At 40.9% G+C, this 21,727-nt stretch overlaps 1 protein-coding gene across 1 annotated transcript in view; it reads left to right on the forward strand.

The window, feature by feature from the left end:
* The first annotated feature begins 7,564 nt into the window (after nucleotides 1-7,564).
* Nucleotides 7,565-21,727, forward strand: part of TAF12 (TAF12 RNA polymerase II, TATA box binding protein (TBP)-associated factor, 20kDa) — a 36,932-nt gene continuing 22,769 nt past the window's right edge. The window contains exon 1 of the mRNA XM_006862214.1: nucleotides 7,565-7,665. The gene's annotated coding sequence lies outside the window, so the exon portion shown is untranslated. The remainder of the gene's footprint in view (nucleotides 7,666-21,727) is intronic.

Genomic DNA, 21,727 nt, shown 5'->3' on the forward strand with positions numbered 1-21,727 from the left:
TGATGAGGAAACTGGTTAGTTTTGCTATTGTTAGGCTTAAAATGAGTCATCTCAGAGGTGGAAGGGGGTTACTTATTACTACCCAGGTTCTAGGAGCATGAACTTCCTAGACCCAGAAGACAAGAGAGTTTAACACCAGAAAGATGAGAAGCAGCAGCAGCAGAGAAACTGTGGCATCAGCGATAGTAGAACCAACTTCCCAGCCCACAGAGCCAAGAAAACTGAGTCTCTTTGGGCAGGAGGCTTGCTGGCTGAAAGGGGTACCTCCGGGCATTTGGTGGAGCTAAGCTTCATAATTTATGGAGCAAATAATCTGAGCTTTGTAACACTTTTAGGGCAGAGGTTGGGGAGATCAAGAGACCTAGAGGGCACAGGGTAAAAGGCAGAGGTTCTAAAGACCAAGAAAAGGCCTGCCTATGGGCGCTCCTATAGACTGTATCCTGAATTGTAACCTGTTACTTCCTTAATTGGGGGTCCTGGTGTAGCACTGTGGGCTAATGCACTGAACTGCAAAGTTGGTTCGAACCTCAAGGTTGGCTGTTCAAGCTCACAAGCTGCTCCTCAGAAACCCTATACAGGGTCAGTATGGGTCAGAACCGACTCAACAGCACTTAACAACAACAACAACTTCCCTAATTGGAGTCCTGGTGTGGCGCTGTGGGATAAAGTACTAGACCACAAGGCTGATTTGAACCACAAGGTCAGGGGTTCCAACTCACCAGCCACTCTTTGGAAACCCTATACAAGGTTGTCAGAACCGACTCAACAGCACTTATCAACAACTTCCCTAATTAAATCCATAAGTGTGAGTGTGGTCTGTGAGTTCTGTGTTACCATTGCAAAAAATGGGAGGGATGTTTGGTGTCATAATTGGCTATAAGGCTGGAGTTTTGATCCATTGATCTTGATTGTCTAAAAGGCTGGAGCTTTGATCCATTGATCTTGATTGTCCTTCCCCTTTGTGATGTTAGAAGAGGTCAGACAGCTACTTCACACACCATTTAAAAAAAATCTGTATAGAAACTGAAAGGTTCAAACAAAACAAGGGGCAATACTACATGGTTTAAAATCAGGAAAGTTGTGTGTTAGGATTGTATCGTTCACCATATTACTTCAATCTGTGTGTTGAGTAAATTAATACAAGAAACTGGACTATATCAAGAAGAATGTGGCATCAGAATGGAAAGAAGGCTCATTAACAACCTGTGATATGCAGATGATACAACCTTGCTTGCTGATAAACTTTAAGCAGGGGGAAAAAAAAACAAAAACCCTACAGCTTTCTGTATGGATTACACCTCAATGTAAAATAAAAATCCTCACAAGCCTACTGTGATAGTTAAGGTTGGTGTCAATTTGGCTGGGCTAGGATTCTCAGTGGTTTAGCAGTTAAGATGTAGTAATCCCCCAGGATGAGATCAACTATAATGAAACCACCTCTGTAATGAGATCTGCTATGAGCAGCCAATCCATTGAAAGGACATTCCTCAAGGGTGTGACATGCTTCCAATTAGACACTTTGCTGGGTCTGGATCCTATATCTAGATCCTCATCTGACTTCTAGCTTTTGAAACTGAGCCATAGGCCTGCTGTGTTGCCTGCCAATCCTGAGAGTCATCGGCAGCCTACTTAACTACCGACCTCAGATTTATTCACCTTTGCAGCCAGAAGTCTGCCATCTGGCCTGCTTATCTTGGATTCCTAAGCCCCTGCAGCTACATAAATTGGGAGAAGAAGCCAGCCTGACATCTGACACATGGACTTGGAACTTGCTGCCTCTAAAACTATGAGAACCATTTTCTTGATCTAAACCTGTGTGTGTGTGAGTATAGATACATAAATGTTGTTGTTGTTGTTGTTGTTAAGTGCCGTCGAGTCAGTTCTGACCCATAGCGACCCCGTATAGGGTTTCCAAGGAGCAATTGGTGAGCTTGAACGACCGACCTTGCAGTTCAAACGGCTTTGCAGTCTGGTGCATTAACCCACAGCCCCACACCAGGACTTCAGATACATATATGGTTGTTGTTAAATGCCAAATGCCGTTGAGTCAGTTGACCCATAGCAATCCTGTATAGCAGGAGTGAGAAAACTTTTATCTGTTAAGGGTCATTTAGGTATTTATAACATCATTCGCAAGCCACACAAAATTATCAGTGTAAAAATTAGCCTGCTCTATTTGATCAAACATTTAATTACCTTATCTCAATGTGATGGCTGGAACTGTGGTTATCTTGGCAGGGCCAGACCAAATGATTTCAAAAACCTTATATGTTCCACAGGCCAGATGTTCTCCACCCCTGCTGTATAGGGTTTTCAAGGAGCAACTGGTGGGTTTGAACCACTGACCTTGCAGTTAGCAGTCCACTATTTATCCTACAGCACCACATATACATAAGCTTCGCTTGTTTTGCTTCTCTAGATAATCCAGCCTAACACATTTGGTATGAGGAATGGTTCTTGAGAAACAAAATCCTAAGGATGGGCTTTCAAAATTAGTTCTCAAGTCTGACAAGTTTTAAAGGCACTGATAACTTTGCCTCCATTAATAAAAAGGACACTGCTAATCCATGGCATGGACTCCTGGTGTGGCGCTATGGATCAACACTGGACTGCAAACCACAGGTTGGCAATTCAATCCCACCAGCTGCTCCTCGGAAACCCTATATGGGATGGCTATGAATCAGAAACAACTCTATAGCACTTAACAGCAACAATCCATGGCATGAGGTGGCAAAATTAATATGCAAAATATCACTACTAATAAATCAAGTCTTAGTGAGAAGCAAGGCTCTGGGTAATTGTGTGTTTGATACTTTTCTGCAATTTTGTCAGGATGAGAAGTATAGGGAAGCTGGTTGGTTGGTCTTACAATAGACCAGGTGGTTTAAAAATAAAAGGTGGTAAAGGAAAGAGACAAGCTCAGGGCTTTGGAGTCGTAACCCAAGCACTGTATAAAACACCTTAAAGTTTTCACTTGCACCCTGAAAGAAAGCCTTTATTTCTTGTAATAACAGAGCTGATATTGCCAAAAAACAAACCCTGAGTCTTATCATAAGAGTGGCTGAATTACACCTCCAATGAATTTCCAGTTTAGTGTCTGATGTTAAAGTGAGGGCATTGATTAGGAAAAAATGGGATTCTGGAACTTGGGGTGGGGACACATGGACAGATAACTAGGGAGCTGGGGACATTAGGCCCCTAAATTCTGTTGAACCACTCTTACCAACACCACGACCATTCCCATCTGAAGAGATTATTCCATCTTTGTCTGTTAATCCACTCTTAGTTAAACCATTATTCCTTCTACCCAATTTTGGTAAGATTAACTCAACCGTGCCTGCTGAGAGCTTGCCTGGGGCAGATGTCTTACAAGCCATTGCTTAATGATCCCAGGAGAAACCCCCCAACTCCACCCTTTATTGCTTCTGGACTTAAAACTAAACTTATGTTCCAGAGAGCTCCGAAACAACTTCATTTTTCTAATGTGTACAAACAGAAACTTGGAGTATATGTCTGGGGCTATTAGTATGTCATGGTCCTGGTGTAGGATAGGCACTGAAATGCTAACCAAAATGTCAGAGGCTCAAACTCACCATCTGCTCCTCGGAAACCCTATATAGAGTCACTATGAGTGAGGATGCATTTGACAGAATTTAACAACAATCCACGTTAAGTGTGTGGGATAATGGTGCAAGAAACATAAAGTTGAATTCATGTGAATTTATTGCTATAGCTCAAGATTCTTCATTCAATGTTTCAGCTAGAGAGGTTAGGAAAAGATCTAATATTTTATTTGGTTGGTTCACTGAAGCATGATAGGAAGCATGGATTGTGCTGTGACCAATCTAGCATCTAGGGCAGGGCTTGGTGCACAAGGAGCACTCAAACATTGGCTGAATAAGTGAATGAACATTTAAAATACGTCTTAAAAAGATGGTCAAGAATACAAGTAGTACACAGACTCCAAAGAAAATGAGTAGAACACTCCCAGGGAAATGTTTTTGTTAAGTGCCCATGATTCATTCTGACTCATAGCGACCTTGTATAGGGTTTCTAAGGAGTGTTGGTGGGTTTGAACTGCTGACTTTAAGGCTAGCTTGTTGTTAGGTGCCATGAAGTTGGCACCAACTCATAGTGACCCTATGCACACCAGAAGGAAACACTGCCCTGTACTACGCCAATCTCACAATCATTGCTACATTTGAGCACATGACTGCTACCACTGTGCCAATCTATCTAGTTGGGAGTCTTCTTTTTCTCAGACCCTCCACTTTACCATGATATCCTTTTCCAGAGACTGGTCCCTCCTGACAATATGTCCAAAGTATGAGAGACAAAGTCTGGCCATCCTGGTTTCCAAGGAGCATTCTGGCTGTACTTCTTTTGACAGTCCATGGTACTTTCAATATTCTCCTCCAACACCATAACTCAAATATATCTTCAATTCTTCTATGGTCTTCCTTAGTCACTGTCCAACTTTAACATGATAATGAAAATACCATGGCTTGGGTCAGATGTCCTCAAACTGACATCTTTGCCCATTAAAGAATGTTAAAGAATGTCTTGTACAGCAGATTTGCCTAATGCAATATGTAGTTTAATTTCTTGGCTGCAGCTTCCATGAGTGTTGATGGTTAATCCAAGCAATATGAAGTCCTTGAAAACTTCAATATTTTTTCTATATATATGGATGTTATTTATTGGTCCAGTGGTGGAAATTTTTATTCTTTACATTGAGATCCAACACATACCGAAGGCTGTAGTCTTTGATCTTCATCAGTAAGTATTTTAAGTTATCTTCACTTTCAGCAAGCAAGGTTGTATCATCTGCATATTGAAGGTTGTTAATGAGTTTTCCTGATGCCACATTTTTCTTCATTTAATCCTGCTTCTTGAATTATTTGCTCAGCACAAAGATTGAATAAGTATGGTGAAAGAATGCAATCCTGGCTCACACCTTTCCTGATTTTAAACCATTCGTTGTTCCTTTGTTCTGTTCGAATAACTGCCTCTTGGTCTATTTACAAGTTCCTCACGAGCATAATTAAAGCGTTCCAGAATACTTATTCTTCCCAATGTTGTCCTAGCTTGTCATGATCCACACAATCGAAACCTTTGCATAGTCAGTAAAGAACAGGTAAACATCTTTCTAGTATTCTTTGCTTTCAACCAACATCCATTTGACATCAACAATGATATCCCTCGTTCAATGTCCTCATCTGAATCTGGCTTGAACCTCTGGCAGTTTTTTGTCAAGGTATGTTTGTAGGTATTTTTGGATTTTCTTTAGCAAAATTCTACTTGTATGAGACAGTAATGATATTGTACCACAACTTCCGCATTCTGTTGGGTCACTCTTTAGAATGGGCACAAATAGGGATCTCTTCCAGTCAGTTGGTCAGGTAGTTGTTTGTAACCCAGATTTCTTGGCGGAGGTGAGTAAGTGTCTCCAGGGCTGGCTGCATCAGTTTGTTGAAAGATTTCAGTATTTCATCAAATTCTGGAGCCTTATTCTTTGACAGTACATTCAATCAATGCACCTTGAAGTGGGTCAGCAACCCAGGGCTTATCCTACAACGCCATACCTGGACTCCAGCAGAGAGATGTTGTTAAGCACCCTCTAGTCCCTTCTAACTCATGGAAACCCTGTATAGGATTTCCAAGGGAGAGGCTGGTGAGTTTGAACAGCTGACCTTGTGGTTCAAACTGACATTTCCAGTCCATTAACCTGCAGCGTCACACTATGTTGTTGTTGTTAAGTGCCATCGAGTTGATTCCGACCCATAGCGACCCTGTATAGGGTGTCCAAGGAGCAGCTGGTGAGCTTGAACTTTAGATCTTGCAGTTCAAATGGCTTTGCTGTCTGGTACATTAACCCATAGCGCCACACCAGGACTCCAGGGTCACACTATAGGACTAGAAAAATAGCTTGGAGCCAAATGTGAAGAGCCTTTCAATCTAAGAGTTTGGATTCCATGGCAGTGTAGAGTGGATTGGGGACATGGCTGTAAAATACAAAGGTGGAGGTAGTTCTTCCAGATTCCTGCTGGCAGCCGCTGTTGCCCCCTCTGCTCTGTTACAGCCCTTTGTATATTCCCTTATATTTTATGGGTTCTTCTATATTTTACTGTGAGCCCTCGGAGGCTGGAACTGGGTTTTGCTTAAATGTCTAAGAGTCAGCATGGGGTCATGAATAACCCATGGTCTCATTAAATATTTGAAAATTGAAATAACTGAAGAATGGAGAAAAAAATTCTGAGTTTACTTAAGTAGAAACTCTGTTTTGATTAGTTGGAACCTTGTTTCCTTTTAATGTTTAAATATTTCAAAAGGTTTGGCACAGTTCCTGTGTATTTTAAGTGCTCCATTATTATTATTGCTGTTGCGTGCTTCCAAGTCAGTTACCTTCATAGCCATTCTGTATAAGGTTTCCCTAGCGGCTGGTGGTTTTGTAGATGCTTAGCCTACTGGTGGCGCTGTGGGTTAATGCGTCAGACTGCAAAGCCGTTTGAACTGCAAGGTCGACAGTTCAAGCTCACCAGCTGCTCCTCGGAAACCCTATACAGGGTCGCTATGGGTCGGAACCGACTCGACGGCACTTCACAACATCTTACAGTACCACACTAGGGCTCCTATTGTTGTAAAGCGCCTTTGAGTCGGTTCCAACTCATAGCGACCCTATATAAGGTTTTCCAGGAGCAGCTGGTGGGTTTGAACAGCTGACCTTGTGGTTAGCAGTCCAGTGCTGACCTTACAGCAGCACCACACCAGGTCTTGTATTACATATTGTCAATTCAAAGGCATAACAGGTGTCCCCTAACCCCAAGTTCCTGTTCCTGGGCTGTTGCTGTCCCAGGTTAAGTCAGTTGTGGTATCACAACAGACACCAAACAAAAATGACTCCCATTGAGGCACCTCACTGAGGAACCCTGGTGGTATTGTAGGGCAAGCACTTGACTGCTAAGGCAAGGTCAGCAGTGCAAACTTAACAGCTGTTGCTGTGGTGAGAGGGATGCATGCGGAAGAAAAAAAAAAAAAAGGTTTCCTACTCCCCGTGTGGCTCTGTGGGTGAATGTGCCAGACTGCAAAGCCTTTTGAACTGCAACGTCGTCGGCAGTTCAAACGCACCAGCTGTTCCTGGAAACCCTATACAGGGTCGCTATGGGTCGGAATCGACCCGACGGCACCTAACAACAAGAACAACTCCAGTGAAGAGTTACAGCCTCGAAAACCCTATACAGGGTCTCGAGTCGGAAACGACAGTATGATTCTGAGTTTTGGTGTAAGCCATCCGAGGACGCCCATGTCGGTTATGCTGGAGATATATAAGTCAGTGGAGTCAGGAAGAAACTGAAGGTAAGTAAGCTCAGTAGGTGCAGAGTGGAGTCGGTGAATACTCGCAGACAACAATAAATGCAAGAAAAGGACAGGTACAGCCAGAGCAGTGAGTAAGACCTGGGACGCTAGCACGTGTCGTAAGGAAATTTGCGCCTGCGCAAATCAGGGGTTTGCCCGCTGGCCGGAAGAGCAGCGCGTTTCCGGGTTGGAGGCGGGGGAGCGGTGCCGGAAGTACTCGGGGAGGGCCGCGCAGTCGGACCGGCTGCTGAGACGAACGCTTTATTGGGGCGGTCTCCGCATATCATGGGGAGATAGACGCTGCTGCCTGTGAGTCTTGGGCCCTGGCAGTTAAGGAAGAAGAGTGGGAGGAGGGAGTCAAGACCGGGGTCACCGTGGGTCAGCATTAGTCAGCGTTAAAACAAGTGGAGGAGACGGGGTTGTTCGGCTCTTGGGATGGGGCTGAGGGGCTCGGAGAAGACGCGGCTGTGGGAACCTGGACAGGACTTGGGGAACGGGGATGATGTGAGGTCCCTGGCACCTGAGGGAAGTGATCAGAAAGGCATACGATGTCAAAACCCGTGCTCCTAAGCGGAGAAGGTCTGAACAGAACGGGGCGTGAGGATACTGGCTCTCGAAGGGGTAAAAACAGGGTATTGAGGACTTGGACTCTTAAGGAGCAGAAGTGAGACAGTGGAGACCTAGGCTCATGAGGACTCAGAAACAGGGCAACAAAGACGTAGGTTCCTGAGGAGCTGAAGCAGGCAACGAAGACTTGGGTTTGGGAGGAATCAGAAACGGACAGTGAAGATAAGATCGGAGCTTTGAAACTCCCGAGTTCTTGAGGGGACGGACTGTGAGGAGTCGAGCTCCCAACAGTGGAGATCAGCCTCCGAGGGAAAGGTAGGGTTTGGAAAAGGTATTGTTCCGACTCATAGCGACCCTATATAGGGTTTCCGAGGCTTTTAAATGTTTACGGGAGCATAAAGCCTCTTTCTTCGCGGAGCGGCTGGCAGACTTGAACGACGAACTTTGTGGATCGAAGTAGGATCCACTTTTTCTCATATTCTCTGAACCCAGGGAAGACTACTCTTTCGTTATATCCATTTAGCTTTTGGCAGACTTTTAGCAAGCGTCTTGGTTTTCTGATTCATTCTTGTGAAGCTCCAGTGAAGCTCCAATGTGAAGTTTGAAGCAGTTTGAACTCAGTTATATAATTTCTAAGTGCTTTAAATAACATTACCCTCAACCCTAATTGAACACAATTCTCTACATTCTCAAATAAAAGAATGTCAGCAATGGAAGGGCCCCAAAAGATTATATTTTTTAAACTCTTATTGTACATTCAAGTGGGCTTGATCCAAAGAGGGTTTAGGATCAGAGAGGCAATGATTAATTAGATCACAGTTTCGTTTCAATACTAGTACTATTCTGTGTCTAGTAATGAAACGTTTGATTAATATTCCTGGAATAAGTGCTTCTAGAATCTTTGTTCTAACTTCAAACTCAGAATGTAATATTTTACAGATTCTAGTGCTTTGTTTCCAGACTTGTTACTGTTTATATGCAGTAAATGCCACTTACCAGTAAGGAAACTTAAAAGAAGCAAAAAATTTTTTTTTTTAATAATAAATAAATTTGTAAGCCATTTAGAAAGTGGCAAGTAGGTTGTGTCCTACAGTTTTAAACTATTTTTTTGATGAAAATATAGAAAACACAACATACATCCCACTCAGCAATTATTACCTGTACAATTCATTGACACTGGGGTTACACACTTTACGTTGTGTTACCATCCTCCCTATCTCTAAACTCTCTGCCTCTTAAACTTCTCATCTTGTTTTAGAGTTACTCTTGTCCACTTGATCTTATATTGTTGTTGTTAGGTGGCTTCGAGTCGGTTCCAGTTCATAGCAACCCTATACACAACAGAAGGAAACACAGCTTGAACCTGCACCATCCTCACAATTGCTGCTGCCACTGTGCCAATCCATCGCGTTGGGGTTTCCTCTTTTTCACTGACCCTCCACTTTACCAAGCATGATGTTCTTCTCCAGGGACTGATCTCAACTAATAATATGTCCAAAGTATGAGAGCTGAAGTCTGGCCGTCCTGGCTTCCAAGGGGCATTCTGGCCATACTTCTCTCACCAGTTCTTCTGGCATCCATGGTACTTTTAATATTCTCCTCTAACACCATAACTCAAATGCATCAATTCTCCCACAATCTTCCTTATTCACTGTCCAACATTCACATGCATATGAGGCTATTGAAAATACTATGGCTTGGGTCAGGTGCTCCTTATTAGTCTTCAAACTGACAACTTTGCTCTTGAATACTTTAGAGGTCTTGTGCAGCCCATCTGCCTAATGTAGTAAGTCATTTGATTTCTTGACTGCTGGCTGCTTCTATGAGTGTTGATAGTGTTGTTGTTGTTAAGTGCCATCGAGTTGGTTCCGACCTATAGTGACCCTGTATAGGGTTTCCAAGGAGCAGCTGGTGAGCTTGAACTGCTGACCTTGCTGTTCAAACGACTTTGCAGTCCGGCACATTAACCCACAGCTCCATCTTTGACAACTTCAATCTTTTCTCCATTTATGTGGATGTTATTTATAAGTCCAGTGGTGAGAAATTTTGTTTTCTTTACATTCAAATGTAACCCATACTTAAGACTGTGATTTTGGTCTTCATCAGTAAGTTTTTTTAGTCCTTCGCTTTCAGCAACAAGGTTGTATTATCATCTGCATATTGCAGGTTATTTTATATATGTGTTTATATATATATAAAACAATATTCATTGTTAATGAATTTCCAATTCTGGTCTCATATTCTTTATATAATCCAGCTTTACGAATTATTTGTTCAGCATAGAGATTGAATGTTATTGTTATGTGCCTTGGAATCGGTTCCAACTCATAGTGACCCTGTACAGGGTTTCCGAAGCTGTAAATCTTTACAGGAGCAGAAAGCCTCATCTTTCTCCCACGGAACAGCTGGTAGTTTCGAACTGCTGACCTGTGGTTCGCAGCCCAATTCGTAACCACTAAGCTACCAGAGCTCCTTAGAGATTGAATAAGTATGGTGAAAGAATACAATGCTGGCACACACCTTTTCTGATCTTAAAGCATTCCGTATTCCCTTTTTCTGTGCCAACAGCTGCTTCTTGGTCTATGTACAGGTTCCTCATGAGCACAATTAAGTGTTTTGGAATACTCATTCTTCGCAATGTTATTCATAGCTTGTCATGATCCACACAGCCAAAGCCTTTGCATAGTCAGTAAAGCACAGGTAAATATCTTCCTGGTTTTCTCTGCCATCAACCAAGACATCAGCAATGATATTCCTTGTTTCATGTCCTCTCTAAATCCGACTTGAACTTCTGGCAGTTCCCTGTCAGTATAGTATTGCAGCTGTTTTTGAATTATCTTCAGCAAAGTTTAATGATATTGTTCAATTATTTCCATGTTCCTTGGGGTCACCTCTCTTTGGAATGAGTACATATATGGACCTCTTCCAATTGTTTGGTCAGGTAGTCTTTCATATTTCGTGGCAAATGAATGAATGCCTCCAGTGCTGCATCAGTTTGTTGCAAGGTTCCAATTTATATTCCATCAGTTCCCAGAGCCTTGTTCTTTGCCAACGCCTTCAGTACACCTTGGATTTCTTCCTTCAGTACAATTTGTTCTTGATCATATGCTACCTCTTGAAATGGTTGAACATTGACCATTTCTTTTTGATAGTGTTACTCTGTATATTCTTTCCATTCTTTTGAGATTTTCTGCATCATTCAATACTTTGCCCATAGAATCTTTCAGTAATGCAAGTCGAGGCTTGGATATTTTGTTCGGTTCTTTCAGCTTGGGAAATACTGAGTGTGTTCTTTTTGGTTTTGTGACTCTGAGTCTTTGCACATTTCATTAGTATACCTGACTTTATCTTCTCAAGTTTTCAGTAGAACTCTGCATAGTTCTTTAAAAGAGCTAGCTCAGTGCTTAAGGGGAACATTAAGTTAAGTACTTCATGGGATTGTTTCAGTTCAAGGCTTAGAATATGTTTCCAGGCAATAGATAGGCAATAGATTTCAGGGATTCCTCCAGTCTCAAGATACCTACTAAGTCTGATTTTCAATAAGAATTTGAAGTTCTCTTCCCCATTTTTCCAAATTTTGATCCAGATTTGTCACTGGATCAAAACATTGAGTAATAGAAGCCAGGCACTATCCTTTTTATCTGGTTTCATGGTAACGGAGATCGTAGTTTATAGAAAAGTGTATTTCCTTCTTTGATTCCTGGGTCTGCTGCATCCTCCAGACGAATAGAGGTCAGGTGTATCTTAAGTGACTGATAGCAAGCTTTTAAGAGGTCCCAGGCACTACTCAGTAATCAGAGAAACACTAACCACCAAACCCACTGCCATTAAGTTGATTCCAGACACTTTGAAAACAATGTTAGTAGTAAGATCATTGACTGTTCCAGTCCATGAACCAGTGACCCTGAGCCTTTGAAACAAGAAAAGTAATCCCATGCGAGATGCAGCCTTTTTTTGTGGGGGGACGGGGCTGCTGTTTTTGTTGTACAATTTTATATTACAGTCTCTTGGCAGTTTTGCCCTACCCCTATGTGTACAAATAAACTTGGTGATATCAGTTGCAATAATCAAGTTGTATAGCTGTTGTCCTTGTTGTTAAGTGCCATTGAGTTGGTTCCGACTCATAGCGATCCTGTATTGTTTCCGAGGAATGGCTGGTGAGTTTGCTCTGGCCTTGTGATTCAAACTGACCTTGTGATCAAGTGTTTATCCTACAGTGCCGCACTAGGACTCTATTACCCTTGTTGTTGTTGTTCAGTGCTGTTGAGTCAGTTCTGACCCATAGTGACCTGTATAGAATTTCTGAGGAGTAGCTGGTGAGCTTGAACTGTGGACCTTGCAGTTCAAGTTGACTTTGCAGTCCAGTGCACTAACCCACAGCTCCATACAAGGCATCTTCATTACCCTTTTGTTGTTGTTGTGAAGTACCATTGAGTTGGTTCTGATCCATAGCTACCCTGTATAGGGTTTCTGAGGAGCAGCTGGTGAACTTGAACCACCAACCTTGCAGTTCAAACGGCTTTGCAGTCAGGCACATTAACCCATAGCTCCACACCAGGATTCCTTAGCCGATATCAATTTCCCCATCACCATAGACAAAAATTCAATACATCACAAAGAATGATTCTTCCTCTTCCCCCACCTCCCAGCCCTAGTTGTTGTTGTTGAGTGCCGTCAAGTCAATTCCGACCCATAGCGACCCTCTGTAGGGTTTCCAAGGAGCAGCTGGTGAGTTTGAAGCACCGACCTTGCAGTTCTTATGGTTTGCAGTCTGGCGCATTAACTCACAGGGCCACACCAGGACTCCCCCAGCCCTAGTTGCCACTAGTAAACTACTTGTTTTTATCTATTTTTGTCATTTCACATAATTGAGATGATACAATATTTATTCTTTGTAATTGACTTATTTTACTCAGCGTAATGTTTTCAAGGTTCATCCATGCTGTGTAGTATGTATTCGGATTTCATTTTATTTTAAGAGTGGGTAGTCCTAGTGTGGCACTGATGGTTAATGTGCTGGACTGCAAGATTGGTTTGAACCACAAGGTTGGTGGTTCAAGTTCACCAGCTGCTCCTTGGAAACCCTATACAAGGTTGCTATGAGTCGGAACTGACTTGATGGCACTTAAAACAACAGCAGTAGTATTCCATAGGAGTCCTGGTGTCATGCTGTGGGTTAATGCACTGGACTGCAAAGTTGATTTGAACCGCAAAGTTGGTAATTCAAGCTCACTAGTCACTCCTCGGAAACCCTATACAGGGTCGCTGTGGATCAGAACCGACTTGAAGATACTTAACAACAGTAGTATTCCAGAGTGTGCCTCTGTAGTATAAGCAACTGAACTGTTAACCACAAGGTTGGCAGTTCAAACCTACCAGCTGCTCATTGGAAACTCTATTTAGGGTAGCTATGAGTCAAAACTGACTCTATGACACTTAACAAGTATTCCTTATTATGTATATACCATGTTTTGTTTTTCCACTTGGGTTTTTTCTGCTTTTTTGTTATTATGAATAGTGCTATACTGAATATCAGCATACATATGTCTGTTCATGTCCCTACGTTTAGGTCCTTAGACTATATTCCTAGAAGTGAGATTGCTAGATCTTAAGTTAGCTCTGTTTTTAATTTTTGAGGAATTGCCACACTGTTTTCCATAGTGGTTATAACGTTTTACATTTCCACCAGTCATGGATAAGAGTTCTGATCTCCCCACATCCTCTTCAACATCTGTTATATTCTGGTTGGTTTTTTTTTTTATCATTGCCATTATATGGGAGTGAAGTAGTTTTGATTTGCATCTCTTTAATGATTAAGGGGAGTCCTGGTGTGGTGCTGTGGGTTAATGTGCCAGACTACAAAGCCATTTGAACTGCAAGGTTGGCGGTTCAAGCTCACCAGCTGCTCCTTGGAAACCCTACATAGGGTCGCTATGGGTCGGAATCGACTCGACGGCACTTAACAACAACAACAACAATGATTAAGGAGCTCTGGTAGCGTAGTGGTTACGAATCGGGCTGCTAACCTCAAGGTCAGCAGTTCGAAACTACCAGCCATTCCATGGGAGAAGGATGAGGTTTTCCTGTAAAGATTTACAACCTCGGAAACCCTGTGCAGGGTCGCTACGAGTCAGAACTGACTCCACGGTGCTTAACAACAACAACAACAACAAATGATTAAGGATGTCATACCTAGCAAAGTAGAGAATCAGAAAGAAAAAAAAAAGGAAGACTCCCAACAAGATAGATTAGCACAGTGGCTGCAGCAGTGGGCTTAAACATGACAATTATGAGGATGGCTTAGGACCAGGCAGTGTTTCACTCAGTTTTGCATAGGGTTGCTATGAGTGGAAACTGATGCAACAGCACCTAACAACAACACAACAGCAGTAGCTAAGGAGCCCTGGTAGTGCAGTGATTAAGGGCTCAGCTGCTAACTCAAGGGTTGGCAGTTCAAGCCTACCAGCTGCTCTGGGAGAAAAATGTGGTGGTCTGCTTCTGTAAAGATTTTGTTCTTGGGAACTCTCTGGGTGGGGACAGTTCTCCTCTTTTCTGTAAGGTTGCTGTGAGTTGGAACCAATTGAATAGCAAAGGGTTTGATTTTCATGCCTATTGGTGGTAAGCATCTTTTCATGGGTTTGTTGAATATTCTATTGGGAGAAGTGTCTGTTCATGTCCATTTTTGTTAAGTTGTAGAAGTTTTATGTATATTTTGGATCTCAGAACTTTATCAGATATGGTTTCCAAAGTTTTTTTTTTCTAAGTCTTTAAGTTGTCTTTTTACTCGTTGGATAAACACAAGTATTTAATTTTCATGAGATCCAGGGATCTATCTTGTCTTCTGCTGCTTGTGCATTTGTTGTTGTATTTGATAATCTATCAATAAAGAAAACTAGGTCTCATAGTTTTACTCCTATGTTTTCTACCAAGAATTTTACAATAATATCTAAAAAAATAAAATATTTAAGAATAAGTTTAGCCAGGGATATACAGGACTTATACAATGAAAAGTATAAAACATTGCTGCAAGAGACCCAAGTAAAAGACATTTCATGCTCATGGATAAGAAGACTTACTGTAGTGAAAATCTCAGTGCTACCCAGAGTGATCTATATGTTCAATGCATTCCTGTTCAAAATCACAACATTCTTTACAGAAATGGAAAAACTAATTTTACACTTTGTACAGAAAGGAAAGAGGTACAAACAGCCAAAGCAGTTATGAAGAACAAAGTAGGAGACCTCATGTGTCCTGAATTCAAAACATATAGCCACAGTAACCAAAACATTCTGGTTTAATGAAGTATGGTGTGGTGCTGTAGGATAAAACTGAACAGCAGTTCAAACCCACCAGCTGCTCCTCGGAAACTCTATGGAGGGTCACTATGAGTTGGAACGGACTCAATGGTACTTAAGAACAACTGATTTAGTGATAAACACATAGAAAAATAGAATAGAATTGAGAACTTAGAAATAAATTCATAACATCTGTGGACATCTGATCTTTGACAAGGGAGCTAAGTCCATTAGATGGGGAAGGAACAGTCTCTTCAACTTATAGTACTGGCAAAATTGGATTTCCACACAGAAAAATGAAGCAGGAACCCTATGTCATACCACATGCAAAATTAATCGGATTAAGGAACTAAATGTTAAAGCTAAAGCAATAAGGTTCTTGGCCTGTACTTCTTAACATAAGCACTTACTGGAAATGGCTGCTTTTAGATGAGGATAGCAGACACTTGGAGCAGTCACTAGCCTTCTCCAATATACTAACTCAGTCACTTCCTTCTTTAATAACAATCCTTTATTGAAACCTACTCAGCTTTACCACCACTTGTCCTACTGTGGTGGCTTGCATGTTGCTGTGGTTCTGGAAGTTGTGTCACTGGTATTTTAAATACCAGCGGGGCAACCCATGGTGGACAGGTTTCAGCTGAGCTTCCTGACCAAGACAGACTAGGAAGAAAGAAAGACAGACTACTTCTGAATATTTAGTCGCTAAAAACCTTATAAGTAACAGTGCAACACTGTCAGATAGCACCAGAATATTGACTATTGAAACATGGTGAAGAGCCCCAGAATACTGAAGTCCTGGTGTGGTGTTATAGGATAAGCACTTGACCACAAGGTCAGTGTGAACTGCAAAGTCGGCAGTGCAAATCTACATGTTACTCCTTAGAAACCCTGTACAGGGTCACAGAGAGTAAGAATCACTTGACGGCATTTAACAACAACATAGTGCTGGAAGATGAGCCTCTAAGGTTAGAAGGCACTCAAAATATCACTAGGAAAGTACTGCCTCCTCAAAGTAGAGTTGACCATGATGACAGGAATGGAGTAAAGCTTTCAGGACCTTCATTTGTTGATGGGGCACAACTCAAAATAAGGAGAAACAGCTGTAAACATCCATTTATAATTGAAATGTACAAGTATGAATCTAGAAAAATTGGAAGTTGTCAAAAGAGTAATAGAATGCATAATGATCAATATTCTTGGCATTAGTGAGCGGAAATGGACTGGTATTAGTCATTTTGAATCTGACAATCAATGGTTTACGGTGCTGGGAATGACAAATTGAGAGGAATAGAGTCACATTCATCATAAAAAAGAACATTTCAAGATCTATCATGAAGTACAATGCTGTTTGTGATAGAATAATATCCATATACCTACAAAGAAGACCAGTTAATACAACTATTATTCAAATTTACCCACAAACCACTAAAGCTAGTGATGATGAAATTAAAGAATTCTACCAACTTCTAAAGTCTGAAAAAGTTTTTTGCTAAAGAGAATTCACATGTATTGATAATTACTGGTGATTGGAATGCAAAGGTTGGAAACAACAGGGAAGTATCAGTAGTTGGAAAATATGGCCATGGTGGAGTTTGCATAATAGAATTTTGCAAAACCAATGACTTCTTCATTGCAAATACCTTTTTTATGCAACATAAAAGATGACTATACACATAGACCTCAGCGGACGGAATACACAGAAATCAAATTGGCTACATCTGTGGAAAAGCTCCAGATTATCAGCCAAGAGAGGGGCAGACTGGAACAGACCATCAATTGCTCGTATGCAATTTCAGGCTGAAGCTGAAGAAAATTAAAACAAGTCCACAAGAGCCAAGATAAGATCTTGAACATATCCCACCTGAATTTAAAGATCATCTCAAAAACAGATCTGATGAATTATACACTAATGACCAAAGGCCAGAAGAGTTGTGGGATGACATTAAGAACATCATACAGGAAGAAAGCAAAAGATCATTAAGAAGACAAGAAAGAAAAAGATGTCCTGAGTGACTGAAACTTGCTCTCCAATGTAAAGATATTAATGCAAGTGGAAAAAATGAAGTAAAAGAGTGAACAGATTTCAAAGGCAGCTTAAGAAAACAAAGTCAAATATTATAATGAAATGACTTGGAGTTAGAAAACCAAAAGGGAAGAACACACTCAGCATTTCTCAAACTAAGGGAACTGAAGAAAAATTCAAGCCTCTGATTACTATACTGAAGGATTCTGTGGGCAAAATATTGAATGATGCAGAAAGTGTCAAAAGAAGATGGAAGGAATGCATAGTCACCAAAAAGAAATGGTCGATGTTCAACCATTTCAAGAGGTAGCATATAACCAAGAGCCAATGGAACTGAAAGGAGAAGTCCAAGGTGCACTGAAGGCACTGGTAAAGAACAAGACTTGGGAATTGATGGAATACAAATAGAAATCTTTCAACAAACTGATGTAGCACTGGAGGCACTCACTCATTTATGTCAAGAAATTTAGAAGACAGCTAATTGAAAAAGATTCATATTTGTGTCCATAACAAAGAGAAGTGACATAATGGAATGCAGAAATCATTGGACAATTATTAATACCACATGCAACTAAAAATTTTCTAAAGATAATTTTTAAATGGCTGCAATAGAATATTTGCAGGGAACTGCCAGGGGTTCAAACTGGATATCATTGCTGATGTCAGATTTTAGTTTAAAGCAGAGAAAGATGTTTACCTGTGCTTTACTGACTACAAAAAGGCTTTCAATTGTGTGAATCATGAAAAACGATGGACAACATTGCAGAGAAAGAGTATTTTAGAACACTTAGATTGTCCTCATGAGGAACCTGTGCATAAACCAAGAGACAGTTGTTTGAACAGAACAAGGGAACACTGAATGGTTTAAAATTAGGAAAGATGTGCTCCAGGGTTGTCTTCTTTTACCATATTTATCAGTCTGTATGCTGAGCAAATAATCAGTGAAACTGGATTATATGAAGAAGAATGTGGCATCAGGATTGGAGGAAGACTCATTAACAACCTGCGATATGCAGATGATACAGCCTTGCTGGAAATCTTCACCACTGGACCAATAAACAACATCCAGATAAATGGAGAAAAGATTGAGGTTGTCAAAGACTTCATTTTGCTTGGATCATCAATACTCATGGAAACAGCAATCAAAAAATTAAACAACATATTGCATTAGGCAGATCTGCTGCAGAAGACCTCTTTAAAATGTTGACGAGCAAAGATGTGAGTTTGAGGATTAAGGTGAGCCTGATCAAGCTATGGTATAAGTGAATAAGAATAAGTGAATAAGAAAGATCATAGAAGAATTTATGCATTTCAGTTATGGTGTTTGTGGAAAATATTAAAAGTGCCAAAAGAACAAATAAATTTGTGTTGGAAGAAGCACAGTCAGAATGTACCTTAGATGCCAATATGGCCAAACTTTGTCTCTCATACTTCAGACATACTGTTAGGAGGGACCATTTCCTAGAGAAGGACATCAAGCTTGGTAAAGTGGTGAGTCAGCGAAAAAGAGGAACCCGCCCCCAATGAGATGGATTGGTACAGTGGCAGCAGCCAGGGCCTCAAGTAGCAAGGATTTTGAGATTGGCACAGGACTGGGCAGTATTTTGTTCTGTTGTGGATAGGGTTGCTGTGAGTCAGTGTCACCTTGACAGCACCTAACAACAGCAACTCATCCTTTAGAGATCATAAGCACTTTTGAAGGTTATATAAGGGGGCTTTGAAAAGTTTGTGGAAAAAAATGGAATGAAAAGATACTAGATTTCTTCCATCAACTTTTTGAAGCCCCCTCATATCATTTAATGATCCTAGCCCCACAAGTTAGATATTGTTGGTATCATTTTACAGATAAGGAAATAGTCTCAGAGAGGTTCAAGTAGGTTAAATTAGAAAGCACATGATACTTGATATCCCCTGTTGTTGTTGTTGTTGTTGTTATTAGGTGCCATTGAGTCAGTACTGACTCATAGCGACCTCATGCACAGCAGAATGAAACACTGCCCAATCCTGGGCCAACCTCATTACCGCTGCCACGCTTGAGTCCATCGATGCTGCCACTTGGCCAATCCATCTTGTTTGGGGTCTTCCTCTTTTTCTCTGACCCTTCCACCTTACCAAACATGATATCCTTCTCCAGCGACTGATCCCTCCTGACAATATGTCCAAAGTATGAGAGATGAAGTTTGGCCATCTTGACCTCCAACAAGCACTCTGGCTGTACTTCTTCCAAAACAGATCTATTGGTTCTTCGGGCAGCCCATGGCACTTTCAGTATTTTCCTCTAACCCCATAACTCAGAAGCATCAATTCTTCTACAGTCTTGCTTATTCACTGTCCAACTTTAGCATGCATATGAGGTTATTGAAAATACCATGGCTTGGGTCTGGTGCACTTTAGTCCTCAAGCTGACATCTTTGCTCTTCAAAACTTTAAAAAGGTCTTGTGCAGCAGATTTGCCTAATGCAATAATACGTCCTTTGATTTCTTGACTGTTGCTTCCGTGAGTGTTGATATTTGATCCAAGAAGAATGAAGTCCTTGGCAACTTCAATCTTTTCTCCATTGATAAGAATGTTGTTTATTGGTGCAGTGGTGAAGATTTTTGTTTTCTTTACATTGAGATGTAATCCATACTGAAGGCTGCACTCTTTGATCTTCAGCAGTAAATGTTTTAAATCCTCTTCACTTTCAGCAAGCAAGGTTGTATCAACTGTAGGTTGTTAATGAGTTTTCCTCCAATCCTGATGCCACATTTTTGTTCATATAACCCAGCTTCTCATATTATTTGTTCAGCATAAAGGTCGAATAAGTGGCACCAGTCAAAGCCAGTTAATGTGCCTCTTCATTTCTAAATGGAGTCCAGGTATAGCTCTGTAGGATAAGTACTTGACTGCTAACCACAAGGTTGTAGGTTTAGACTCACCAGCCGCTCCTTGGAAAATCCTATACAGGTCGCTATGAACTGGAACCCACTCAACGGCCCTTAACCATAACAGCAAACTTTTCTCAATGGATTTCTCTCCACATCTCAGCTTGCCCATTAGCAAAATGAAATTATACAAAGCAGATCTTTGACTAGAAGACATTCTTCCCTCCCCTTTAAAACTTCTCCTAAAGTCCAATACTGCAATTAATTAGGGTACTTACAGAGTGTGATATTTTGGGAGAGCTAAATTCTTGCATTTTCACAGAAGCATAGATCATGACAGAAAAACAAGACTTGTTTATAACTTTTATATGTGATGCAGTAAGTAAGATATATTTAATTTCAAATTTAGGAGGCCAAGAAAGAGCAACTTGAATAACAAAGGTATAAATTGGAAGAACAAGGACTTAAATTGGATTACCTTTACAATTGTACGTGAACTAGATGACTAGGGGAATTGAGCTAACGTAGTTTTTTTCCACAGTCAGCTAGCCTATACTATAAGCAAGTGATTAAAACTTATTTACACCAAATTATGAGGTAGAGAATGATACCATTTCAAAATACTTGATGGTTTAATTAGTGATAGTTGATAAACTGCTCCTAATTACAGATATAAAAACTCTGATAAAAGAGAGTCCACATGGCAGAACTAGGATGGTATCCCGTATCCAGTCTCCTGCTTAGGAGCTTCCCTGTGGCACAGTGCCTCTCCCTAGTCTCTTGCTGACCACTTGCAAGAACCGTTTTTTGGTGTTTTTTTTTACCCCCCCTCCCTCAATCCAGTTTATTTACTTTTTAAATTCTGAAACCATAAAAGTGATTATACAATGCCACCAGCATATGAAGATGTGTACAGGGTTAATAACTGGGTGGGAGAAAAAAATTTAGAATAGAGGAGAGCATGTATATAATATTCACAAACATTTATTAATGCTTACCATGTGCCACTCACTCTTCTAAGTGCTTCAGACACTTACAAAGCCTTAAGTTGTCATAACCCCACGAGGCATATTATTATTAACCCCATTTTTCAGATGAAGAAACTGAAGTACATACAGCTAATAGTGGCAGACTCTATTGAACATAACTTTTATACATACTGGGAAAACAAATAATTCATATGACATGATTTATTACAATATTTACTGTATTGCAGTGGTCTGAAACCAAACCCACATCACCAAGATTTTCTGTTTGAGGTGTTGAGTGAGTTGGAAGTGGTTAGTGATGGTAGCACAACATGGTGAAAAAATTAATGTCACTGAATTTAACACTTAAAATGATTAAAATATACAGATCTTTAATGTTCCATGTGTGGAGTTTGACAATTGCATGTTGTTGTTAGCTGCCGTGGGTTCTGACTCAAGATGACCCCATGTGTGTAGAATGGAACTGCTTCATAGGACTTTTAAAGCTGTGATCTTTCAGAATCAGATTGCCAGGTTGTCTTCTTAGGTGCCTCTGGGTGGGTTTGAACCACCAGCCTTTCAACTATTAGGTAAGCACTTACGCATGTATGCCATCCACGGGTAACTGACAGTTGTATAAACACACGGTA

The sequence above is a fragment of the Chrysochloris asiatica genome, unplaced genomic scaffold (genome assembly GCF_000296735.1).
Source record: "Chrysochloris asiatica unplaced genomic scaffold, ChrAsi1.0 scaffold00047, whole genome shotgun sequence".
In the NCBI taxonomy this organism is placed as follows: domain Eukaryota; kingdom Metazoa; phylum Chordata; class Mammalia; order Afrosoricida; family Chrysochloridae; genus Chrysochloris; species Chrysochloris asiatica.